The following is a 16,303-nucleotide window of genomic DNA, read 5'->3' as shown; positions in this document are numbered from 1 at the left end:
TTTCAGCCCTCTGCCACTCACTGTTACCTGAGTATATGTTTAAATTGTGCCATGGAGATGCATAAGCCTTTGGAACTAGGATGATCACTCCTGACCGAATGTGAGGTCATAGAACACGTGGCCTGGGCAGGTGAAGATGAGTCCTTTGTCATTGACATCTTATGTAAATAGGGTACTGGGCCCTAGAGGATACAAGGATCTCACTCACTAGGATGCTGCACGTGACCATCTACTCAGGAATAGTACACTGTTCAGATGCCCTGACGTCTAACCTGACTGTGAGGTGTGGCTGAAGCACAGGCCAGTTAGCCTGAAGTTGGCAGAGTGCTGAGTGCCCAAGGCACATACTAGAGGACTCTCCGTTGTATCATCATTTTCGGGGTGGGGGTAGCAGAAATGAGGTCCTGCTTCGATGCTAGTCTTTAGCACACTACGTAGCCAAGGGCGAGTTTGAGGTTCTGGTCCTAATGCCTCTACCTTCCCAGGGACTACAGGATTACAGGCCCATCCCACCACACATGTTTTAGGCAGGGCTGGGCACGCTGACATACACTCTAGCTCCCAAGCTGATTCCCATCCCTCGTCATCATCTGGAGCACAATAGGGAACAGAGGAGTGAGTGATGGGATTGTATTTTAGCATTATCAGTCCATGGAATTTTATCTTTATCGTTAAAGGCACGTGCACAGAAAGATGCATGCATAGCAAGTCATCCAAGGTGACACAGAAACATTTAATATCGGCTCCGCCTCTACACTGTCTGCCTGCTCTTACCATTCTCGTCGTGTCTTGGATTGGGCTTTTGGCCCTGCCCGGGGACTTTCCACTGGCAAGCCTTGGGAAACATTTCTCTACCACGTCCAACTAATTACCGTCTCCTGTTTATCTTTCAAGGTGCAGTATGAGCCCATTCTTTAAGGAAGGCTCTCTTAATGCCTTCCATCAACCGCCCCTTGCTATCTGTTGTAACAATTCCTTTTTCCTTTTGTAGCATGGACGACACTCTGAATCAAACTGCATAGGCCACCACTGGGAAGCATAAATAATGTATTTCGATATTAAGCCCAACACGCATGATGATATGGTGATATGTGGATATAGATGTGAATACGTAGGACATGGTTTCTTTCTTTGGAGTTAATTTCACATACGTGGAAGGGTTTGCTTCTTTGGGTTTAAAAATATTCTTATCAGGATAGCATTGAGAATGTTCGCTAAAAATCTTTTAAGACTTCGGCCCTTTTTTGTGAACTAGTGTGTAGTTCTGTGAGTAGTTATATTTTGTCTTTTTGTGTGTGTGACTATTAGCAAATAACTTTCTTTTATAATTGGACATGCAACAATGAAGAGAGAACTTGGGGTAGACAGGAAATAGGTCCCTCTCCATGACAACTGAAGTTCCGAGGAGGGAGGTTTTAGGAACACATAGCATGACTAGGAGCCCAACCTCAGGAAACTCCACTGGAGAAGGCAGTGTGCACTTGGCATACAATCTGCTTTTAGTGAGTGCACAGAGGGCTGTGGAATCACATATCGTAAAGGGAAGATGAGTTCCATGCCAGGCGAGACTTGAATTGCCTTCAAGAAATCACGCTACATTCAGGGAATTAGTCTGTTCAATTTCACCGAGGAAGAGAACGAAGAGGAACGTGGCCTCTGAACTCTATGTGCTAAACTATATTTAGCCCCTGTGTTAGTAAAGGCTTAGTAAATTATTCAGGAAGATTATGGCTCCTCTTCCCCTGGAGATATTATGTAAGGACACGGAAGCTCTTGTCTGCTCTGTTTTGACAATGATCGTGCCCTGGGCAGAGCAATTGCCATTTTAAATAACCTGTCAAGAATCCTTCCACTTCTCTGAACCTGTACTACACGTACTTTTGCTGTTACTACTGTTGTGGTTGCTGTTCTTGTGGTGGTGGTTGTGGCTGTTATTGTTGACTGTCACGTGCTTCTGGTGTGCTACAGGTTTTATAAGTTATATCTTTCCTTGCTAAGCCTAGAGAGATCACTGTGACTTCTTGTGCTACTCACTCTCCAAGATAAAGTCAAGCACTAATAACTCACATTAACTGTATCAGGACTAGTTTTTTAAATCTCTTAATAGTTTTTAATGTTCTTCCATGAAAGCAATACACATCTTTTATGAAACTCCATCCCATATACTAGTATTGGATGCAATTATTTTTTACATATTCTCTTCATTCTTTTTTAACAAAATTCTCTGCAATCAATCCAAAGTACAAGTACCAAAAACCACAGGTTAATAGCATTAAAATAAAATATACAATAACGGCTGGGCAGACGGCTTGGTGGGTGAAGTGCTTACTGTACAAGCATGAAAATCAGATGTCATATAAATTTCGGTCCAGTAACAAATACCTATCGTGGTAATGAAAATGAGGATTAAAAACTGGAGGATTCCTGGAAGTTTACATGCTAGCCAGCTTCCCATATGCAGTGCTGGACAACAGGAATTCCTGTCAAGGCTGAAGCCCGCGATGAAAACCTGAAGTTGCCCTCTGACCTCCACACCCATGCTGTGGCCTACCCTTCACATGAAGATTTCAGAATACACATCAAGAGGGATCTAAAGTATGGGTGTAAGCCCCGGTTCCATTTCTAAAAGTAACTTATGTGCCGAGCAAATATTTCTCCCAGCCAGATGTGATTCATCAAGATTTATTTCACCATTCATGTGCAGAGATAGTGAGAACAGAGCTAACATTAGAGGAATAAATTTATTAAAGCTGTAAAACTTTTACCAACACTCCCCCCCTCCGCCTTCACAGGCAAAACTGAGCATCCATTCAGCCGTAAGTCATTTATAGCCATACTTCCTGCGCACGAGATATCATCCTGGATTCTGGGAATATATAATGGATATGATGTTAGAGGCGCTCAGTGTCTGCAAAGAGGCACGGGAATATAAACTGATAGTTTCAAAATATAAGATCCGTGATACATTCTCAGAACACATGCGCTGTCTGAATGAGGAGCTGTGGGCACGGAAGGTCCTTGATCTAAGAGGCGGTACAGGTTGGCAAGGAGAGTTAGCCAGGGGCATGGGTATGGGAAAGAGCATTCCTCGTAGCATTAGAAGAAAGATCAAGCAATGGATCTTGGGTAAGGAGACTGCATGTGGCCCCGGATAGCTATATGTAGCGGGTAGAGAAGAAAATGAGAATGGTTTGGCAAAAAGATAGTGAAGAGGAAACTGAGCCTAGGTCACTGAGGAATTTGCTGTGCACTTTGCTATGGAGTTTCCTTGAATATCTAAAAATGGGATGAGGGATGCCTTAATGGAACTTAGAAAACACAGTTTCAGAGCTGGGGAGACCGCTCAGCAAGTGTAGCTCTCTGTTCCAAGCCGATGACCTGAATTCAATCTCGGGTACCGAAACGATGGAAAGGGAAAAACAACTTCCACATGATGTCCTCTGACCACATCACACATACTATGCACATATATACGCAGAAACACACACCCGGCAGATAGAGAGTCTTAATTTTTTTAAAAATGAAATCCAACTGTAAATATGTTTTGTTCTATTTACCATTGGGAACATGACATCATAGTTTTGTACGCCCTTAGGGCAACTCTTAAGATAGAAAAATTCTACTCTAGTCCTTCCCTTTTATCTTTCTAACCTATCGAGTAGTAACTCAGAATTATAGGCCGATGAAAATGATCTCTAGCAAGTCTGTGGTGGCTGGCAGTTCTGAGCATTTAGATCTAACGTGAACCCAGAAATGAGATATTTCAGCGCAAAGTTCTTTTTGTGAGCTGTCAGGATTGGCAACTATATCTTCCTCAGAGGCTAAAAGGTTAATTATTTTCATCTAAAGACCTGTCCTCTGTTTTGTTGCACTCAGAAATACATGATTTTTTTTTTATGTTTTATTGAAACATTGGATGTGTTTTCCGATCTTTTTCTTTACTTTTGCTAAAAGAACAGAAAGGCCTTTTGTTAACACAACAGTAATTATTTGATTTCTGTAATAATCAGCTACCTTAAAAAAATCATTCCAGTCCTCAAAATTAGCTACAGTCATGGCTGTGGTCATTGCTTGAAGGATTTAGGCTGGGTCATGAGTCAAAAATGAGCGCAAAACAGTTTGGGCAAGACACTGGAAATTACTCCAGTGGTCTTTAAAGGTTCAGTGAGGAGTAGAAAAGATATGTTGCTCTCACTCTTCTTTTAAAACCCGCGTGAACCTCCCTGCTGTTCTCTTTCAGCATGGCAAGAGAATCATCTATTCCCTACTGGTTCTTTTCTGGAGTATGATAACCATATTCAGTTTTTTTGTTGTTGTTGTTCTTTTTTTCGGAGCTGGGGACCAAACCCAGGGCCTTGCGCTTCCTAGGTAAGCGCTCTACCACTGAGCTAAATCCCCAGCCCCCACCATATTCAGTTTTTATTACGTCCTTCAATACTGACTCAAGATCAGATAGTATTATACTTGGCTCTTGGCTGTTCTCGGGTGAATAAAAGTTCTGCCTTGGCATCTGGGTTTTATTTAACGTTTCCAGTGAGCCAACATCACCGCTCGAACACATAGCTGTGTTCCTCTTACGCTGAATTGACTGCATGGAACCCTAGTCAGTAGTCCTGGTTCTTGATTAAAAAAAAATCTTTCAGCCTCCCATCTGTTTCTTACATCTTCAAGAGCAAATCCCCCGAACGTCAGTGTTTTGTTCAACTGTTAAATGGAACGTCAGCAACTAGTTCCAAGAGACACGCATTAGCCGATGGCGTGTCATGTGAGCAGTGTTCACTGACGTAGTCGTGTTTCCTATAATGCCTCCTAGTTTTCAGTGCATGACGGATATCATTAACTTTTTCCCAGTTGCGTTGCAAACCGCTCAGCGGTAATATGGACGCACTTTGGATTCTAGGAAAATCAGTTTGAAGTGCCCAGTTTTTATTCCTTCTTGTTTTGGCCACTAAGATGATTAGTTTCATGATTAAAAATACCCACCCACTCCCTTTTTTTTTTTTTTTTTTGTAAACCTTGCTTGGTTCGCTGTATGTGTCATCAAGATTCCTTTAGATAAGACAAGGGCTCAAGTCAGTGTTTGGAAATACTTTATGGTTGACCGTGCACTGAGATATAGAGATCACTAGAAAAAGTTCCAAGTTTAATTCATAAACTGAGCTTCCTTCCCTCCCTCTTTATTTCTCTATTCTTTGGTTGCTACTTATCATGGACAAAGGACAATACATTTTAACACTGTAAGATAATTCACAATATTAGGGTTATGTATGTTCTGTGTGACAAAGACCTACCTATGCTTATCACTGAAGGTCGGTCTTATGGACACATCTTTTGGAGACATTAACATTTTATAGCAGCAAAGCAGTAATAATTTAAAAAATATATTTGATATAAGTAAACAACACCCAGCTTTAATATAAGGTGGGTGAGACCACTGGAATAATGGTGGTGGACCATTGAAAATTAAATTTCTCTTCCTTCTCAGTCTTCTGGAACATGCAGGAAAGGGTACCCATGGGATGTTTACTTAGAAAGTTGATGTGACTGCATTCAAGCTCAGGTATTCTGAAGTTTCACACCACCACTGTAAAATAAATGTTTGCCTCAGCACAGAGTCATCATTTACACCTTCATATTCTGTGCTAAGAGCTTCTTTCTCTCATCCTGTGTGGTAGGAAGTAAATATTTATGGGCCAGTCCCAATACTTTGGAGGTGGGACTTTTGGGGGAGGTCATGGCATTTATTGACATTGGAACTGAATTCTTGAGAAACTGACCGTGAAATTCTCTCTTCTCGGTACCATTCTCCTCCTGTGTACAGTCAAGAGGTATTAGATTTTTAGAGACCGTTTTGGCTTGAAATGAAATGGTACGTTTCAAGCCCCTCCTTAGGAGCCCTGAAGGAGCTGCTTCTCCTGCCTCCTCCTTTCAGGTGGTTTGGATCACTAATTCACCTCATCAGTGACCTTACAGGAAAGAAGCTGGGATAGCAGGGATAGAATTACTGTCAGAGTGATGCCAAAGTGATATCGACACTTCGACAAAACAGTTGAGAAGTGTGTGTGTGTGTGTGTGTGTGTGTGTGTGTGTGTGGTGTGTGTGGTGTGTGTGTGTGTGGTGTGTGTGTGTGTGGTGTGTGTGTGGGGTGTGTGTGTGGGGTGTGTGTGGTGTGTGTGTGGTGTGTGTGTGGTGTGTGTGTGTATGTGTGTGTGGTGTGTGGTGTGTGTGTGTGTGTGGTGTGTATATGTGTGTGTGTATGTGGTGTGTGTGTATGTGTGTGTGTGGTGTGTGTGTGTGGTGTGTGTGGTGTGTGTGGTGTGTGTGTGTGTGGTGTGTGGTGTGTGTGGTGTGTGTGGTGTGTGTGGGGGGGTGTGGTGTGTGGTGTGTGTATGTGTGGAGTGTGTGGTGTGTGTGTGTGTGTGTGTGTGGTGTGTGTGTGTATGTGTGTCTGGTGTGTGTTTGTGGTGTGTGTGTGTATGTGTGTGTGGTGTGTGTGTGTGTGGTGTGTGTGTGTGTGTGGTGTGTGTGTGGTGTGTTTGTGTGTGTGGTGTGTGTGGTGTGTATGTGTGTGTGGTGTGTGTGTGTGGTGTGTGTGGTGTGTGTGTGATGTGTGTGTGGTGTGTGGTGTGTGTGGTGTGTGTGTGTGTGGTGTGTGTGTGTGTGTGTGGTGTGTTTGTGTGTGTGGTGTGTGTGGTGTGTGTGTGTGTGTGGTGTGTGTGTGTGGTGTGTGTGGTGTGTGTGGTGTGTGTGTGTGGTGTGTGTGTGTGTGTGGTGTGTGGTGTGTGGTATGTGGTGTGTGTGGTGTGTGTGGTGTGTGTGTGTGTGGTGTGTGTGTGGTGTGTGTGTGGGGGGTGTGTGTGTATGTGTGTGTGGTGTGGTGTGTGTGTGTGTGGTGTGTATATGTGTATGTGTGTGTGTGGTGTGTGTGTATGTGTGTGTGTGGTGTGTTTGTGTATGTGTGTATGTGTGTGTGTATGGTGTGTATGTGTGTGGTGTGTGTGTATGTGTGGTGTGTGTGGTGTGTGTGGTGTGTGTGTGGGGGGGGTGTGTGTGGTGTGTGGTGTGTGTGTGGTGTGTGTATGTGTGGTGTGTGTGGTGTGTGTGTGTGTGTGGTGTGTGTGGTGTGTGTGTGTGGTGTGTGGTGTCTGGTGTGTGTGTGTGTGTATGGTGTGTGGTGTGTGTGTGTGGTGTGTGTTGTGTCTGGTGTGTGTGTGGTGTGTGTGTGGTGGTGTGTGTGGTGTGTGTGGTGTGTGTGTGTGGTGTGTGTGTGGTGTGTGTGTGTGGTGTGTGTGGTGCATGTGTATGTGTGTGTGTGGTGCGTGTGGTGTGTGTGTGTGGTGTGTGTGTATGTGTGTATGTGTGTGTGTGGTGTGTATGTGAGTATGTGTGTGTGTGGTGTGTTTGTGTGTGGTGTGTTTGTGTGTGGTGTGTGTGTATGTGTGTGTGTGTGTGTGTGTGTGTGTGTGTGTTGGGGGGGGTGGGTCTTGCTAACTAGTACTTTGCTTTGCTCTTGGCCTGATGCCCTGGTGACATAATAAAGCGGTAGAGAAGTTACTTTCGGACTCATGTGAAATTAAAAGAAAACTGCAAGGAAGAATCTGTTGACAAATAAAAAGGAACTGAATGTGTAAAAGGAAAATCCTGGGGTCTCTTGGAGCCCATTGCTTGGCATGTGCCCATGCAGAGGGCTGCTGTCGTGCTCAGTGGGAGGTGACATTGCAATTATGTGTATGTGAAGGACTCAGTATGAGTCCTTCCCAGTAACATAGGGCTACAGTGACAGAATCAGGGTGTCCACTGCACATACTGAAATGACTTCATGCCTTCGATTTACTGCAGATTATTGTGATTTTAGGCAACAATTTTATTGTATTTTTAAAAGAAATATGATCAAATAATATACTTATACGTGAAATGAAATGTACTATTAATGACTGTCATTTTTATAATTTTAATAAAATAATTGGTAATTCTTATTTTAATACAATAATTGGTCATCCTTTTATCTATAATAGAAATATATAATATATTAATAGATATGTTAATATGTAATATAATGTAATATAATATAATATGTCACCCTGGCTGGCCTTGAACACATGATTGACTTGCATAGACGTGCCCCTTGACATGCCCTGCTTTAATTATATTTTTAATTCAATATGAATTATCGTCAAAGAAATCAAATAAATAAATAATATTTATCTCTCTGTAATCTATAAGGTATATCCAGAGGACTTATTAAGCCTTCTGCCTTACAAAAGTAATTTCAAAATACTTTCAAAGTATGTGTTTCTTCATTTGTTGGTGAGTCATGTTTATCAGTTACCTTGTTCCTTTAGGAAAATTCTGCAAAAATCTATTCTCAAGAAATAAAACTGAAAACCCGAGAGCAAACACAGCTCTTAAGCACTTTATTTTTATAATTTATTTGGGCCTCTTCAATTTGCTGCAGTGTGTTTTTCTCCTTAAATCATAGAAAGTACATTGATAGCCCATTAAAAATCCTAATTGTTAAAGTAAAATTAGGTTATTTGTCCAAACACATTACTAGGTGTCTGGATATATTTTAGCCTTTTTTTACATGCAAATTGCCAATACAATTTAGTCATTCAGAAAATTAAAACTAAGTGGACAATTTTGGGGTTTGCGGCCATTTTCTTTGTAGGCCATCCTGGCCTTGAACTCATGTGACGCTCCTTTCTCTGCATTCCTAGGGTTATAGATACACCTGGGAGCCACCTTGCTTGGCACACCGGCTGGCTGTTTTTTACATTAAATCCAATTTTAAGGAACTCATGTTACCCTTTGCTGTGTACTGATAATTTTGCTTGGTTGGTTTTTGCTTTATATTTGCAGAATGTATTCCACAACTTTCCCCCAAAAAGCATTGAAGAATACCAGAATAATATAAGTAGCTGTGGTTTGATTTTGACATTCGGTGCTGGGAATGTCCTTGAGTCCCCACTCTTCAAAGACAAATAAACAACAAAAACTTTCATACAATTCTCCCCAAAGCTTTATATTCAAAACAGGAATTCTCGAAATAGTCACTATTAACATTTAATGACATATTGAAGGTTTCAGTGGTGGAGAGAAAGACGGTTTGCATTCATGTATGAAGATAAGTGGGTATGCTCAGGGGATTCAGTATTGTAGAAAAGCTTTGCGATTAGGGGAATTACCTATTCTTTTGTAAAGTTTTCTATTTGTTGGGTGGCTGTTAGACTTTCAGCAGTCTTTATTTCCACTCGGGTGTTTATCCCAGCATCACTATGTGTCCATAGTTTTTTGGGTTTTTTTTATTTTTTTAAGACCTCAGATGGTGAAAATAATTCCAGAAATCGTGTATTCAAAACATCAGGTTGTGTGCAAGAATACAATATTGTGTTGTCTCTATGTTGTGTAATAACATATGTGTGTGAATAAGTAGCATCAGAAGATGCACCTTGGAGGTTAGGACAAGAAGAGAACAAGTAGACAACTCTTCCCAAGCCCTTCAAGGTGTCCAGGCTGACCTGATGCTGTGCGAGCCTCTCCTCAGGAATGCATGACCCAAGAAAGTCAGTGATAGCATGTTACCACAGTGTGTGCAGCTCACTTTCTGAGCAGGTTATGCTTAGCCAGTTACATTTCTTCTTTCTGCGACTTCATGAACTACATACTTGTTTGAAGCCCGTTTTGTGGAGTTGGCAGTGTTGGATATGGATGTAAAGCAACTGCCGGTTACGTTATGTGTGGACTTATTCCTGTGCCTATCCCTTAACTCACTGTATGTTTGGTGTGAACAGGCTGGAGGGGAAGGTTTTTGCCGGTGAAGGACTTTGACCGCCAGCACGACTACAGCAGTTATTTTAGGATACATGTAACATGTGCTAACACAGAAAAGTGAGGAAACTTGTACTGTGCCACTCTAACGAGCAGGCTGGTTAAATCCTTCGAGCAACACTCAGTGGGGGATGATCCCAGGAGTAAGAGAGCTTGATTGACAGTAAACTGCTGGTAAACAGTAATGATTCAGGTTCCAATTAGAAAACTAACTTTTACATCTCCGTGCCAAAGAAATTTAATGTGCATTTAATGGCACCATCTGTTTTACAATGTGACCTAAAAACCAATTGTTTATAAATTAAACTCAGTTTATGTAGAACGTCTCATTTCTGAGCTGGGTTATCAAGTCATCTGAGATAGCAATTCTTCCCATATTCTGAACATACCGTCCACTGAGTTCCAGCGCTTTTTCTTTCTATCTTGAAGAAGTCTATTTTGATAATTTTTATGCTCATATCCCTCTGATTTCCTGACACCTCCTCTAAAGGGAAAATAGCTTCAAGTTGTTATGTTCACTGGCTTCTTGCCCTGGAGAATGATATTTGCACTGAAAATGAAAATGAAAGCAATTGGGGGATCAAGAAAACAAAAGGCTATTCATAACATGGATCATTAACTTAGTCTGCCTTCTTGAGAACGTGTTTAAATTCTTTTCAGGAACCCATTTTAAGTGTTCCTTTCTTCTTCACCTTTGTTTTCCCCCTTTGTTTCTAGCAGGGGAGGTGGTCGCTCAACTAGTCCTCTCCTGCCAATCTGTGTCTCCCAGGAACTTGCCATCTTGTTACTCACCTTGGAATCTTCACACTGCTTCTCACACTCTATTTTAAGACGGCTCTAAGAGGATGGCCTCTCAGGTGTTTACCTCCCATAGCTAAATTCAGACATAAATTTTTTATGGGCAGTTTTCAATGTCAGTAAAAAGAACCATCCAAACAGCAAACATTGGGAAGTCACGTTGCAGAAACTTGCTTGTGGCCAGAAGTCATGCACTCATTCAGCCAAGTGTTTCTCAGCCCAAGGCATATTGGTACAGAAAGATAAAAATTGTCGAACATAAGTAAAAAATATATGGTTTTAGCTGGGGAAAACTGCACAAGAGAAAAAAATGTAAAGGTAAATGAATAATGGATTTTAAACAAGGTGGTCAAGAAAACCATCATCCAAGAAGCATTTGAATATCGCCCTGAGGACTGAGGCAAGTGGATAGTAAGTAGAATGCTTTCAAAGGAGAGAAGTGCAAGTTTGAATGCCCTGCTTTAGGCAAGAGAGGTGGCTGCCGTGTTCACAAAGTGTGGACAAAGGTCAGAGTATAAGGAGAGAAATCACGATCACTACAGAGACTGTGGAAGTGCTCCTAGAGACTCACTTTTCCCCTGGCTTAAGTACGTAATCACTTGGGGGGTGATGCATATGCCACTATTATATGATATGTTTGCCTCTTTCTGACAACTGAGAATGACAAGAAAGGGGGAAAGGAGACTACTCTGCTTTAGTTTTTCAGGCCATTTTCCTAAATGCCTCCAGATGATTATGACTAAGGTCAAAGTCAAAGCAAGTGGTCAGCCTCTAAATATACCTAGGAGGAAGATTGGAGAGAATTGATTGCCATGTGTGGTCTGTGTGAGATGAAAGAAAAATTGGAGCTGTTTTCCTGAGAGGATCACATGTGTTCCAATTGGGTATTGTATGTGAAAGGCTCAAAACATCCATGTTGGGATGTTTGACATGTAGTGGATATGCGTCTGGAGGTGGGGGAACAGACCCACTGAAGATTGACACTCAGAAATGCTCATGTTTCCCAATGTAAACACAGGCAGTGTGGGCAGATCTTACCTTCCGAAACCACTCTGGGAATTGACTATAACTCTTCAATGAAAAGCATCCAGCCATGCTGTAGAAAAAACATCTTTGTTGGTGACTCTGTGGAGATATCCTAACGTGACCTTGTGAATTTCATGGGCCTCTTTTCCCATTAATACATTATTCTGACCACATTCAAGCTGATTTCATATATGCAGGGGCCTGTGTTTACACCACAAGGGGAACTGAATGAGCAGCATCATGTCCTCCTCCCCCACATTGAAATCCTTAGCAATTAGTATAGCCAATTTGGCCTCTCTGTCTGGCCCATTGATGTTTCCTTGTGACTATTTAGTGGATATAATTGCTATGAGGATCTAATTGTACCATTTATCCTGCTCTACAAATGCATATATTGGGAAATGATTATTCAATATTTCAGTAACTCATAAAAATGAGTTCATTGTGGTCCAGTTTATGTGAGCACAAAGTATGTACATATAAGGTAATAGGTTGCATGATGATAGAGGACACTTGAACAGACAGAAAGAATGGAAGGCCCCACTTGATGAAAGGACTGATAAAAATCTCAGCATTATTAGATGTACAGGCTGGAAGAGCTTCAGTAAGCAGTAACAGTCGTCACTAGGGAGATCTACAAGGGGAAATACGTTCTAATGACATGAAATCATGAAATGGAACAGACAGTGGTACTCAGTGGACCGTTTGCTTAGCTTTAGTATGTAATGAAAGACTCAAAAATGGAGAGGTGTGGCAGAAGAGATCAACACTGTAGTAAAATAACTTGGTTTCTAGTACAAGGAAGGGTTTTCGGTGTATTTGTTTAGCTTGTGAGATCTCCAGAAAATTTTGAATGGATGAATTATATATAAAAATCAGCATTTTGGAAGATCTGCCCCCAAAGAATCCTCCAGAAATATTGATGGGAACAAGCTTCCCTAATGGTTCAAGGGTGAAGAAATAATGGGAAATGAAATGGCTGTCATCTTTGGAGCCAACATACTTGGCAATAGAAGAGGGGCTGTGTGTGGCAGACAGCACAGCCAGTGACACCTTCAACACTATAGTCCAGAGACACACCTTTGAGAAGTGCAAGAAAGTTAATAAGAACACTCAGTGAACGTTGATGGTGTAGCTCCTAAGTGATGTTCTGTGCCAGCATTTAGATAGAAACCTATAGACTGTGGACGTTCCTGGCCCAAAGTTAAGCCGATGTGGTAATACAGATATAGACGAGGAAAGATTGAGCTGGAGAGATGGCTTAGTGGTTAAGACTGCTCTTCCAGAGGTTCTAAGTTCAAATCCCAGCAACCACATGATGGTTCACAACCATCTGTGATAAGATCTGATGCCCTCTTCTGCTATGTCTGAAGACAGTAACAGTGTACTTATATATAATAAATAAATAAGTCTCTAAAAAATATCATGATTGCAAACGTAACATGCAGATAGATAAACATAAAATAAATCACTAGTATTTACACTTAACACGCATGTTCTGCACGATCACTGTTCTTCCATAAACATAGAGACCAGGCATAATAATTAAAGGTTGTTTTATGAGGATTTTGCAGTCAGAAACAGGAGAACCTGTTGGTTACTTTTTTGGATTTCCTCTGGAGCCATGTAGAGTCATTAGTGGTGTAAGGGAAAGTGTCTGCACAAAATGCCTTCCGTAAAATAGTCAGTGATACCGTAATTGCTTTTTTACTTATATAGCTTGAATGGATTTCATCTTTTGTCAAGGCCAACACAGTGAGCATTGAAATGGCCACCCGTGCATGCTCAAGGAGGGCCTTGTTATGTAACTTACTGCAGGACATTTCTTAAAACGTTGCTGAATACTTTCAGGATTTGTATCACCATAAACACATTTAATAGTTCTGGTATTCCCACATCATATAAAGACCTTACATAGACATAATTAGTTTAACTGTTCAGAGATACTTATTTCTCACGGAAAATAAAATGGTAATTGCGCCATGCACGTGGGAGAGTAAACTTTTGGAGTTAGTTGAAAATATCAGCCTCACCTAATATTTATTAATGTTGCGTTAATTTAAAACACTGCGCATAAATAATACGGCCGTGTTGCATTTGTTTTTAAGGTAACAGTATCACAAACCAGCTTTGGTCATGGATTTTATAATCAATGCATTATTTACTCTCTTTAAGATAACCATACTTACTTCTCTAGCCGTTAAAACAAGGTTAGCCCTGCATTACCTCGAGAGGCCATGAATCTTCCGTTTTAGCATGGGCTCAGATGTGCCAGGTAGAAGTTAAAGAGTTCGTTATTCTTCTGTCAATTTCCTAATGTACAAATGAGCTGAAGCAATTAATGCTTGCAGGATGCCTGTATTAATTACAGTCGCAGGCAGATTTGCGAGCAATTTTGTAATTCTTTTTGTCACACCTTCTCTGTGTTTACCCTCTCAGCTCGATGCTTGCTGACACACTGATTCATGTTTGGGTGAACCAGATAAGTTTTATTCGTCTGGAGGAATGAGTATAAAGAGGTCGGGTCCCATAAACATGCGCACGGTTCTAGTGTGTGTAGGCCATATATCTAGTTTTAATTTAATCTTTGAAAATGTCGAGGGATTTCTGCCGCTAAGCTGTACAAATCGATAAAATTTATAATCAAGGCTGTCTAATCTCCAAACCTAATATAAAACCTCACGGCTATTGATTATATGTGAAGGATCCGCGAGCTGTTAATCATGCATGAAAGCGCAGAATAAATGGTGGCATCGGAGAAGGAAATGGACTAAGAATCACCAGCTCCACAGCCCTTATCTTCCTGTTAGCTCCCCGAAGCGAGCACGCGGCCAGGCGTTTGTGTTTTATGAAATCAAGCTGAGTGCTAAAGCGTTTCGACGGCTGTGATCACCTTTGAAGTTTCTTGTCCACTCTTGCTTTTTTCTATAATAACTCAGAAGTCTCTTTTCTCCAGATATAGGATTGACGCAGTTCAGTGTCTTTGATCAATGTCTAGAAGGAATGGAAGGGTAATACACTGTGTGCTACACTCACCATTATGCTGAGGGGCAAAATGGGATGTAACACTTTTATGGTTAATTTGGGAGGGGAGGAAGAATTCCAGACCGTCCGTGCCCTTAGAATACCGCAGCAGTCATAACACCCAGTCATTATGATTGACGGATCTGGTTGTGCAGTTGCCCACTGGAGGAGTTTGGAGAAGAATATGTATGACATTTTTTCATTTCTTTCAGGCCCAGTCTCTCAATGTAAAGATATTTAACCTATAATGCAAGTTGGCTTTTACAGACATCATGAACTCACTGATGTACAGAGTTAGAATATTTTACAGAATGCCATGGTGCAGTGGTGGGGAAGGCTACTGGGAAGCCATTGAGTCAAGGTGTATGTTCTGTCATTCTGAAGTGCTATTATTTCAACATTATTAGTCTTTATGGGAACAATGAAGAAATTAACCTGCCCTCAAAGAATCTCTGGAAAGGAAGATAAAATGAATCTGTTTGTAAGTCACTGGGTTTGGCTTGGTTTTAAGCTAGGGAGGTTTATTAGAGTTTAAGAAGAAAAACTCCAGGGCGGGTAAGGGGTATATCTCAGCAGGTATGCAACGGAGAGGAATGGAAAAGAGAATGGGGAAACAAAATGGAGAAACAACATAAAACAAAGAAAAACACCATGATATTTGCGGTAAGCCAGCAAAGATGTCAGCCGCACAGAGACACACAGCCACATGTTGGGAGGAGATCTTACAGAAAGAAAGAAGACCAGAGTGCTCAGGAAAGCATGCTTACATGCTTAGAACAGAGATTAAAGAGAAAACAAGTTTTTCTGAGTAATTATAAAACTTAGGTAGGCTTCATTGCTGGGAGAGTGTGAGCTCCTCAGGAATTGTGAGCTTATACTATGTGAGTAGCTATACTACGTGTTATAAAGTTCTGTTATACAGTTTGTTTCTTAGGAGTAACAAAAACTCACTATTTTGTTAAGTTTGTCTTAATGCTAAAAATCTTATAAGAAAATGAAGATTGTTTCTATACTAATCGTTGATATTATTTCCTTTAAATCTCCCTTTAAAAAATTTCTCCGAATATAGACAGTTAACCTATAGGAACTGCTTTGAAGTTTTATTTAAGCAACATGTGTGATAGACAGTGTACGGTAACTCCGTGTGTTCCTTGAGCTCAGTTGCGTGGTCTCACACACTGTAACATCAAGTATGTAAATGAAACACAGCTAAGGGTTCCTGCAGTTTCAGTTAGCCAATATATTTATTGGAAGAGAAAGACATTGCCTTCCTTTTAACTCATGCCAATCTTTTCTTAAAAAAAAAATCAAACTGTTTGCTTAGTAGTATTATAAGGAGGTCGTGATGCGTACAGTGCCTGATGAGCTCCAGCAAGGCTCGGGAGGCCAGTGAGAATGGCTTGTTCTGTAAAGGGAGGATATGCTGAGTACGGCTGTGATGGCACCTGGTGAATATGACTGGGATTCTGCAGGATGGCTGAGTGAACCAGACACCCTCTGTCACTGTGTCTCCCTGGAGTCTAAGCATGTCACTTCAACCACTCAGCCGGAAAAGCAAAAGAACTGACAGTTGCTTTGTGATTATTCCTGGTCCTGAGGCTCCCTCACGTTATAGCACTAATCAAGC

General features: G+C 41.3%; 1 protein-coding gene across 24 annotated transcripts in view; it reads left to right on the top strand.

The window, feature by feature from the left end:
* The window catches only part of Ptprk (protein tyrosine phosphatase, receptor type, K), a 499,334-nt gene that overhangs the window by 361,964 nt on the left and 121,067 nt on the right, over positions 1-16,303 (top strand).

The sequence above is a fragment of the Rattus norvegicus genome, chromosome 1 (genome assembly GCF_021556685.1).
Source record: "Rattus norvegicus strain SHRSP/BbbUtx chromosome 1, alternate assembly SHRSP_T2T, whole genome shotgun sequence".
In the NCBI taxonomy this organism is placed as follows: Eukaryota; Metazoa; Chordata; class Mammalia; order Rodentia; family Muridae; genus Rattus; species Rattus norvegicus.
This window is presented reverse-complemented; position numbering and strand designations above follow the sequence as displayed.